This window comes from Corvus kubaryi, unplaced genomic scaffold, assembly GCF_017639235.1.
Source record: "Corvus kubaryi isolate FWS band 111438036 unplaced genomic scaffold, C.kubaryi_AGA036_p1.0 37395, whole genome shotgun sequence".
NCBI classification, from domain to species: Eukaryota; Metazoa; Chordata; class Aves; order Passeriformes; family Corvidae; genus Corvus; species Corvus kubaryi.
Window position 1 is genome coordinate 741,223 of NW_024581134.1, and position 10,732 is coordinate 751,954.

At 38.4% G+C, this 10,732-nt stretch overlaps 1 protein-coding gene across 4 annotated transcripts in view; it reads right to left on the reverse strand.

The window, feature by feature from the left end:
- The window catches only part of MAMLD1 (mastermind like domain containing 1), a 252,768-nt gene that overhangs the window by 215,460 nt on the left and 26,576 nt on the right, over positions 1-10,732 (reverse strand). The gene's annotated exons all lie outside the window — the stretch shown is intronic.

Sequence of the window (10,732 nt, forward strand, 5' to 3'; positions counted from 1 at the left end):
TTTTCAAATAACTCTTGCTAATTTTCTCACATAAAAACATGACAAAGTTCATTGGACAAGATAACCACTCCCATATAACTTTTAAACTTGCATATTAGTCTTAGGCACATTCCAGAAAAACCCAGAATGATGTAAGACATAATTTCAGTTTTCCAGGGTTTTGTTAAAACTAACAAACTAACTGCATTTTTTGTAGAAGTTCATAAAAAAAATTCATATTTTCCATACTTCACACAAATAGAAATTACATTTTATAGTGTTTTGAAAGCATTTAACTATTGATTAGAAAACAGAAGTTGCAAAGCCATTAGGTAAATAATTATTCTGTAAATTATTGAACTAGCTTAGTTACCTCTTTGCCAAACAGTTGCACTGGCAATAATTTTGACATTTCACCTGAGAAGAACAAGAGAACACTAGGGGATTTTTATTTTTTTTTTCAGTCTGATCAAAGGTCCACAGAAGAACTTCTTTTCCTGGCCCAGGAGAAGGTAACATGCCAGTAGTCTCCAGCAGTGACAGTACCTATGGCCAGTGTTGGCAGAGCTAAGGCTCTACCTATTGTCTCCTCTCTTTCCCTCACCCAGGAGCAGTAACTTCTATAATAGCTACATATGTGTAGTATGTATATACTGTATATACATACATCCAGTTCACATGCATTATCAAGAAAGAATACAGCTAAACTGCAAAAGTTTTCTTAAAAGCATTTCTGTTGTGCCCCCTCTTCACAGACTGCTGTGCCATTTTTCTTTTCATTAGTAATATGAAAATCCTCACACATTTGGGGTTGCAGTTTACAAGTAGCCAAACCTTCAGCAAGAACAGTGTAAGCCATGTGCCAGTGCTGGCTGAGGCTATGGAAACATTTATTCTGTAGATTCTGCTGTATTCTAAAATGATTCCACAATTCGAATCCATTCTTAAAGATGTTTCCAAAATGTGTATAAATCCCATCAGTCCCCTTGGGCAGCAGGAAACCTATCTTTTTACTCCGCTTGATTTCAGACTGTGCATACTGTGTGGTATCATTATTAGATATCAAGAAAAAGTGTGATTTTCTTCCTTGGTGTGAAAAGAACATACAATCACAGTCTCCAAACCTACAATATAGGCTAGAGCAGGCACCTTTCTGTTAGGGTAGCTTCAAATCTATAATTTTCATTCATTCCCTGCTGGCATTGCTATTTCTTATCTCCTCTCTGCTCCCCCAGTAACATATGAGAGGGTATTAGAAAAATAAATAAGTAAATGGACGGATGAATGGAGCATTCCTCACTTTAAAAAGATATTAACTAAATCCCAAAACTAAACCTAGTCCCCAGTATTTCAGAAACTACCTGCTAATACCCACTACAGTGTGATTTTTTTACCGTACTCAAAACAACATAGCTTTGTAGTAACTACACCTCTGACCAAGGTTTTAGTGATGACCATTCTGTCAAATACACTACAGACAGCACAGTAGATTGACTATTTTCTCTGTTTTTTCATTTATAGTCTTGCTAGTTGCAAGAAAAAAATTATATAAAATGCCACCCTAAATTCATCTCTAGATTTAGCAGCATGTTTTTAGCAGAGCTACAGATTGACTCAGAATACTTTAAGGACAAATCTTGTCATAAATACCCTGTATGAAAACTTCTCCTCCCTCGTTTATCTGCTCTCCCGAGAGAGTAGTTAAGATATTTTTATATTAAATATGAGAATTTTTAACTTATGTCAATCAGTATGGTTGTTGACATCAAAACAGTTAATGAATCAGTGGGTAGTTACTAATAACATGTACATCTGAACTAGCACCTGAATCTAAAGCACATCCCTAATCCCACCGGTTCAAGGATGTTTCCCACCTGGCTGAGCCCCACGTGCAGTGTTCCCCCAGACCTGCAGAGCACTGTGTGGTATCTGACCCTGTCCACTGCAGAGTGATCTAGACACTGAGGGATAATGAAACAACAGAACTGTAAAATGTCTCATTCTGCATTCAAATGACAGTCTGAGAGATGAGAGCTGGCACAATCTCCTCCTATAATTTTACCTACCAGTTTGCCCTTGAAAGTGTCTCAAAATCACTTGATGCAGTAAGATCTTGAAATCTGAAGACCAAGTGCCCCATTTCTCTATAGCTAATTAGTCCACACATCCTGCAAAGCAAAAATATAATTGTCTCTGTGTGTAAAGCTATCTGGGGGAAGCCAGTGTATTTGCATGCTAATACAAAGGACTGTTTGTAAAGATAGACCCCCTCCATTATAAATGGGTATCAGAAAGGTGCCAATTATGAAGAAGGGGTGTACTGCATTATAAACCAACTGCCTTGTGCAACTAACTAATTGCTCTACGTGCTGTACAATCTGAAAATATAATTGACCCTGTCTGTAAAGCTATTTTTTGAAACAATAAATCATTAGCATGCCAAAAACAAGTGCCAGTTACAAAGCGGGGAGTATGACCACTGTGACCATCTGCCTCCTAGATGAGTGATCTACACTTTCTGGGGGGGAAAAAAAAGAGAGTAAAAAAATCCCACCCCCCCAAATCCTCTCTTTCTTACTGCTGTCCAAAATAAAAACAGGGCTCATGGGTTTCTATGTATAGGGCATTTGCAGTACTCTGCAGCAGAGGAGTATCTTTCAAAGGAGTCTTCTGTTCAGACTGAAATCCTGATGGGAAGGATCCCTGTCAATGGGAGTACTGTGTCTTTGTACACTGTTTTGGGCTGGCAGTGATTCTCTCCTAGGGGTGTTCCTTATTTCCACCTGGAGAATGAGTTCCACTCAAATACGTGCAGAAAGTCCTTTCGTCAAGCAACAGGCTTAGCTTTTTCCATTACTAAGCAATAAACATCAGTGAATGAAAGACGTGGCTCTCTGTGCACTTGGAATAACAACAATGGGACAGATGCTTCAGCTTATATGACCCCAACCCCTTGTGAATAATCAGCTGCGCCATATAAATACCCACGGGTTTTATAGCACGTTTTTTTCTTCAGAGTGCATGAAATGGTTCAAAACCACCTGCATTTTCCATGTATAAAGCACTTATGTATTTCCATGATCCAGAAATATTGATGTTTACATTAACCATTTTTGTCCAAATTTCTTTTGCATTGAGATATTCATGAGAAGTTTCCTCTTCACAACTTTATTACCCTTAGGCAAAGCTGCAGAGAAGCTGCCATTACATTGTACCACTTTAAGCAGCTCCTGGCAAATGCTTCTGTTTATTTTCCTGGTACCATATATTCTGGTGGTAAAATAAGTGGACACTGTGAAGAGCCTCTAAAAGACACCTGAATTATAAACTGAAATTAACTGGATCATGTTTTCAGAGATTCTGATGGGACCTGGTAAGAATATGAGTCTTCTCCTGTGTGCATCTTGTAGTGGAGCAGGGAAGTGGAATAGAGTTTATGAATTGTGCACCATTTCTTCTCTGCCTTCAAGGATTTCCCAACACGCATTGCTCACGTGAAATAAATTCTAGTCTGCATTCGGGAATTTTGACTCCTGGGCTTTGATCCACAGGCTTCAATTCATGTTGGGAACCTGCCAGTAAAATCCCTGGTGAAAGGCAAATGAATAAACTTCTTGTAAAATGGTTTACATGTGTATACAGAGGTAAGTTCCTATCAGTAAATATTATTTCACCAAACCCAAACATCTGTCCTGCTGTGGAGCATAAATAGTTTTGTTCCCTCACATTCTGCCTCGTCATATTTATTTGCTGTTTGTAACTAAATGTTTTTTACAGACATGTATTGCAGTTTTAATACATTTTAACTATTTCTTCTAGAATGTCTATAATGACACAATTTAGTCATTCTTTAGTAGGCCTTCACTTTAAACGTAGAACAGATTAATTGAATTTCACAGTATTTCAGAAGAGGCATGTACCTCTGTGCTCTTCTTGGAATGTTTTGTTTCCTTGAATTTTCTGCCTAGCTAAATGGAAACTGATAGACTGAGCCAGCAGGGGGGAAAAAAAAAGTAAAAAGAAAACAGAAATGCAGCCAACAAAGATTTTCTTTAAAGAATGTTTACAATCTAAAATATCCCAAAGTAATGATTAGCAAACAAAGGCTACCAATCTGGACAGTGGAGCTTTCTTTTCTGTCACTATCCCCACTCTCTTCAACATGCTTACATATACTTGCTTGGTTCCTCACATCAGGAGAAACAGCAGATGAAGTCTGCCCTCAAATTATATTACAATAAATAATTATATTTCAATAACTAAATAATCAACCTGATTTACCAAAATAATTTTCTAGCCTTCCCACACCATACTTTACTAATACACCAAATTGTAGCATTTATTTATTAACAAAAAGATATTTTAGTAACACATCAATATGTATTAATAAAACTAAGCAGAATTTAACAAGTGATAAAAATTTTGCTGTCACCAGAACTTCGTGGTTAATTTTTTTTTTCTAAATACACTTTCCCAAGTCTTTTGGGAGCCACTGGAATACAATGCTTTCCTACTTTGTATTTTTTTAAAGTAAGTGCAATTCTCCACCATTTCTCTTCATAACTTTACCAAGTACCCAACTGCAGCAGTAAAGGCAACCTCATTTGTACTATCACATCTGACCGAGAGTGCAAGCCCTGAGAGCAGTGACTGTGAGCTTCTCCCCCTAAAAACTCAGCTGCTGCAGTGACATAATCAGCACTCTCTTTTCTGTGGATATTAAGGCACCTGGCTTTCCTTTCTTCCCTAGTTTCTGTTCTTTTCTAGAAATAGGAGAAATGACAAAGTACCCGGGAAAGCCCAGCCTCTGCAGCAGCAGCCCGGGAGAGGCTCCTGGTGATGTAAGAATTATTCATCTGAAAACCCCGCGATTCCTCGCTCGCCGGGGCTGCTTTCTGTCGAGAGCACTGAAAGGAGGAAGTGGCTGGAGCGGAATACAGAGAACTCGCTGCTTTTACTCAACAACACATTTTCTGTTTCCTCGAATTGCAACAGTATCTGTATCTGATGCAGCCCCACAGTCAATATTTGGTGGTGTCATCAGTTTCAGCTTCCAGAGCTCATAAACATTATCGGAGTTCAGATCTCTCATAGACATCACGTTCACAAAAATTATTTGCTCTGATGTGAAACTCATCTTAAAATTCATGCTTCCTAACAAGTATTGAAGCCACCCCTAAAATTTCGTTTACTGGACTCTAAAATACAACTATTTTATAGGCGCATTAAAATTAAAAAAAAAAAATCTGCAGGAACTGTAATATTTTTAATTAAGTTTCAAATTGAAAAAACCAAATGTTTATACTAAGCAATTCCAACTTCAGACTGAAAAGCTGGCGTGCTCACACTGGTCATAGTAAATCTATGGGCATTACAGTGCATTCTCAAATCACCTTAAGTAATTCCAAACAAACTAGCAGAGTTTGCAAGACATAAAACATTTGAGCAATTAAAAAAAAAAAAAGGACAAAAGAATAATAGCTGACAAAAAAACCCCTCCTTTTCTTTTCATGCCTTTAGCTCACTGCCCCACTGAGATAACACTATTTGACTTCTAACATGCAATTAAAACAATGTTAAAATTCTCTTCAGTGTTTCTGCAGCATCTGCTTCACTGATTGGTGTCAGCTGAGGTAAAATTTTAGTCTTTATTTTGTAGGATTCTGCAATGACTAGCAGATGCTTAGCTATTGTCTCAAACAAGCAGAATCTAAGCAGTGAAGACAACCATATCACAAACAACTGCTAGAATAATCACATAATATGAGTATTCAATGCACTGCCTCCTTCTGCATTTCTTAGATCTCACAAACTACAAGGAAGACAAGAATTTTGTGATGTAATCCTTCTCCTTCACTTTTACATGGGGAATGTAATCTGTTAGAACTGTAATAATTAAATGCAATTAGATCAGTCAAACCACGTGGAAATAGGCCCCTCAAATTTATATAGGCATTCATTTAATCCAGTATCTTAACTTTCAAAGCTTAAAAGGACAAATATTTAAGCTGATGGTCACACACTGTGCATCCTAACAATTCCCTGACTGTACACAGGCTGCCTGGCCATGAAATGCAGAGAAAGTGTGAATTTCTTCCATTAGAAAGTCTTTTTGTTAGTGAGATTCAGTTTGTCACCACTATTTTGTGGTTATGCAACAGAATAAAAGTCAAAATTTTGAAAAAGGCTGTCACAACTCTCAGGTCTATTTGGCACTTTTGTCTGAGACAAAGAAATAGCCCAACATGCCAACTTCAGAGGCATCCAGAACCAGGCAAGAGCTGTCCCTTCTCCCTGCAGTTCTGCCAAGGCACCTTAGTCCTGGCCCCCAGTATCTCCATGCTTCAGCTACCAAACTTCTCCTGTCAGAACCTGTCAGTTATGGAAAACTGGGCCAGACTCTGGTTTGGTTTTGTAATTTGGATTACAAATGTCTTCTTGGAATCAAAGTGAGTGGACCAAGCTCATTAAGCCTGTCCTAGACAGCTTCTGAAGCTTTGCGCATAATGACTGAGGCTGACCATCAGAGGTGGAATGTTATGAATTAATATACACATTCCAAAATTTGACCTATTCCTTCCTTTCTTTTATTTTGCTTCTCTCTTTTAAGAGCAATTTATGCTCATTTATCAAAATGTTTGATAGCCAACAGGAAAATAAAATAATAAATAATAAATAAAAATCAAAGTATTTATTACCTTCGAGTTTTAAAGGAAATAAAGCCCAACAATGATTGTACCTTGAATTTATTTTCTTCTTCATAGGATATGAAATATGAAGAAAGAAAAAATAGCAGGAACTGTCATTCTGTCTTCAATGCAGAGCTAAAGAAGGTGCAAAGAAAACTCAAAGAAATAACTTTATGATGACTGATTCAAAAAATGTTAATACATAGATTACCTGTTTGTTAGAGGAAACACTAAATATTCTGGATTAACTTGAAAGCGTATTAAATGCCCTTGCTGAACTTGTTTCAAGAATTCCACCAGACTTTCATTCAAATATTCTGAGATCAGCAGTAGTTTTCTGGTTGGCAAGATTGCATTTTGATCAGAGACCTGCAGAAAGTACCTGTGCACGTCCAGCTGCTGTGAATGGATCCTGGTGCAGCCAGGCTTTTGTTATTTATGGCCTGGTGGACACGCAGTCAGCATACTGCTAAATGTCATCCTGATTCAGGCAGTCCTACTGCAAGGAGAGGAACTCTGTTAGTGGTCAGGCTGTCATAGGCATTGCAATAAAGTCCTTCTTTGACATCTTTCAGGTATCAAAGTTGAAGCCTCTCTCCTCCAAAGGTTTACCCCAATCATTGAATCAGTGTTGAGACTAAAATCTTATAAAATTAGAACTGCCAGCACAGTGGCCTCAGTGTTGCAGTATCTATATATCTATACATCTATATAGCTATAAAATCTTTTCCCTGGCTCCTTTGCATTACTCTGCAGTATTACTATTCAAGGCTTCCTAGTGGGAGCTGCTGCTGAATTGTGTGGTGACAGGGTTTGCTTTCATAATCAATTATGAATTCCACTGAAAAAGGCAATCCAATTATTCCCTAGCTCCCAACTATGCCAAGCACAAGAGCTTATGAGGCCACACATTCAGTGAGATAAGGGAACTGATCCAGCTTAAAACTGACCTACCAAAGAAAATAGTTAGCCCTCATTTGGGTGACCCCATGGCCACATGCCAATGGAAATGGGAAGAATCCTCATTCAAGAACAAGAACTTACACTGTCTCAATATCATCATTCAAATTCACCTATGCATTTTCCATATTCACTTCTCAGAACACAGCCCCCATTTTTACATAGATTGTGTTGCCTGCTCCTATCCATCCAGCTTTATGAGTCTGCATTTGTCTGTACTAAATGAATAGGTAGATTTGTTTGCACAGTCTGAGGTCACAAACTACTCTTCATGGGTGCCCTGACCAGGTCATGACCTGCCACCCAAACAATTTTTACATCACCCTTAGATACCCGCAATGATTTTGTATCTATCATTCATGTGCAGAAATGCAAAGAGTCAGACCTCCGACCATCCCCACACGAACATGGTAAAAACACTCCCATTTACATGATGATTCCCTATTAACAACTGCTTTTTGATAACTGTCAGTTAACCAACACTTAATCCACTTAAGATGGGCTTTGCTGATATTGTAGAGTGTTAGTTTTTTATCAGTGTCACACAGTAGTAAGTCAGATGCTGTACAAAAGCCTATTACATCTACATACACAATAAAGCCCACCCTATTATCACCACAATTTTACAACTTGAGCCTCCAAAGCTGCTAAATTCTTTTCCATTTTTTAACATCCCATGTCTAAGTTTTCAACCTTGAACAGTAACTGAAGAAATGGAAATTAAATAATTTACCAGTTTGAGATTCTAACCAGTAAATTGCTGTGAATTTGTAACTGCACCATCATTTTCATTGTACTACATTGGCCATTTAGGTGAATGATAACCCAGGAGACAGCACCATGCAGGGCTAGCAAACAAGTAAATCATTTAGATTGCACACTGCTTTCAGCTGAAAAAGGGGCAGTAAATCTGTCCTGCCATTGCCTTCTCTTTTGTTGAATTTTCAGGATGGTGCAGTCTTTCCATTGAAACAAATAAAAAACCCCAAATTCTAGTGATTTAATTTATTGTCTGGGTTTTGCGCATAATGACTGAGGCTGACCAATACAAGGCAGTGCCCTAGAAGAATAGGCTTAGCCATTTAAGATCGTGCTGCCAGATAGATCACACAGCTGGCTTTAAGCAGATGAGGAGAAAATTCTGGTTACAGCATGGCACCATCTAATGGCTTCGGCTTTAACTGCAAGAACTCAAACAGCTTTAAGTGCTGGCCATACAAATTGCCCTTCTACCATTACTTGGCTCACCCATCTCACTATGTAGCACAGCTACATGGAAGGATAAAAAAAAGAGGAAATAATGTATGTTTAAAATATAAATCTGGGCTGACAACTTACAGGGTAGCACCAACTGCAACCTATTTTCAAACCATGACTGAACACTTCAGTTCCAAGAGAAGTATTTTAACACAAAATGTAGGTATACAAACAGCACAGTGTTGTCTAGACACAGAAATAATAAAGTACTGTATTTTCATTGAATCATAAAATGGTTTGGGTTGGAAGGGACCTCAAAGATCATCTAGTTCCAACCCCACTTCCATGGGCAGGGACACCTCCCACTTGACTGGGTTGCTCAAAGCTCCATCCAGCCCGGCCTTGAACATTTTCAGGGATGGGGCATCCACAACTTCTTGGGGCAGCCTCTGCCAGGGCCTCACCATCTTCACAAGCAAGAATTTTTTCTTAGCATCTAATCTAAAGCTACTGTCTGTTAGTTTGAAGCCATTCCCCCATGTCCTGACACTCCAGGCCCTTCTACAAAGCCCCTCTCCATCTTTCTGGTGGGCTCCCTTCAGGCACTGCAAGGCCACAATTCAGTCATCCCAAAGCCTTCTCTTCTTCAGGCTGAATGGTCTCAATTCTCTCGGCCTTTCCTCACAGCAGAGATGCTCCATACCTCTATCACCTTGGTGACCTCCTCTGGACTTGCATCAACACGTCAATGTCCTTTCTGTGCTGGGGACCCCCATATTTCTAACTTACTTTTGGATAGTTTCTGCTAAGAAAAGGTATGCCTAGATTTTACATTATTTTGCACGGTGGAACTTCACATTACTTTACAATTATGGTAAGAAACACAGAACTTTGTAAAATACTGTGACAACTTTTTTGACTTGTTTGTCAGAAAGTTCAAGGTAAGAGGTAATCAGGACACTTGGGTTGCATTCCTATCTGCTGGTGACTTACTGTATTATACTGAGCAGATCAGTCTGGCTGCATGAAAATAGCTTTTGTTGCAAGTATGGAAATGCTAATATTAAAATTCCTTGTAAGCATGCCAATGATTTAATAATCTTTTAAGTATATCAAGAACTAAAAACATGAGAAAACAATATTGTTATATAAATTTCCTTGCAGGAAATGCAATGGCCAGTATTGATGCTCAGAATAGCCACAGCATAGGCAGAAATCTTCATTTGAATATAAGTGTTGTTTAAGACCACGACTGACATTTAGATGTTAATAAAAACCAAGTGGTTTTCACTTAAAAGTGAAAGGCTGCATAACTTTACCATTCCATCAATTCCATTCAACACCATTAAAATGTAGTTTAAATCTAAGAAAAGGGTGATTGAAGACAGGAACAGGTTCCCTGGAGAGGCTGTGTGGTCTCTGCTCTTGGAGGTACTGAAAAGCCAACACACCTCAGCCCTGGACATCCTGCTGTAGCTGCCCTTGCTCTGAGCAGGGTGGGACTGGTTGTTCTCCAGAGGCGCCTGCCCACTTTGGCCATCCTGTGGGTCTGTGATTTTCTAAAATTTCTGTTGCTGCTTTAGAAATAAAACCCAAAACCTCAACACAGAATTAAATTGTGTTCATCTCCAAATCTTGTGATTATTTTCCAGATCTTCTAAGATTTAGAAAAGTTCCCTCTCGTATAAATATTTAGGGTGATATCTCAGGCTAGCCAGGGAGTGAATTACTGGAAAGATTTAATACTGGATCTGGAAGTAACTCAATGGCTCCAGAGACAAACTAAACATAATGAAAATGTTTCAAGTCACTGAGGTGGAATTCAGTCACAGCTGGTATATTCCATAAAATATAGATTTTTTTCATTTAAGAAATAACCCTATGAATAAACCAGCAAAAATTTAAAG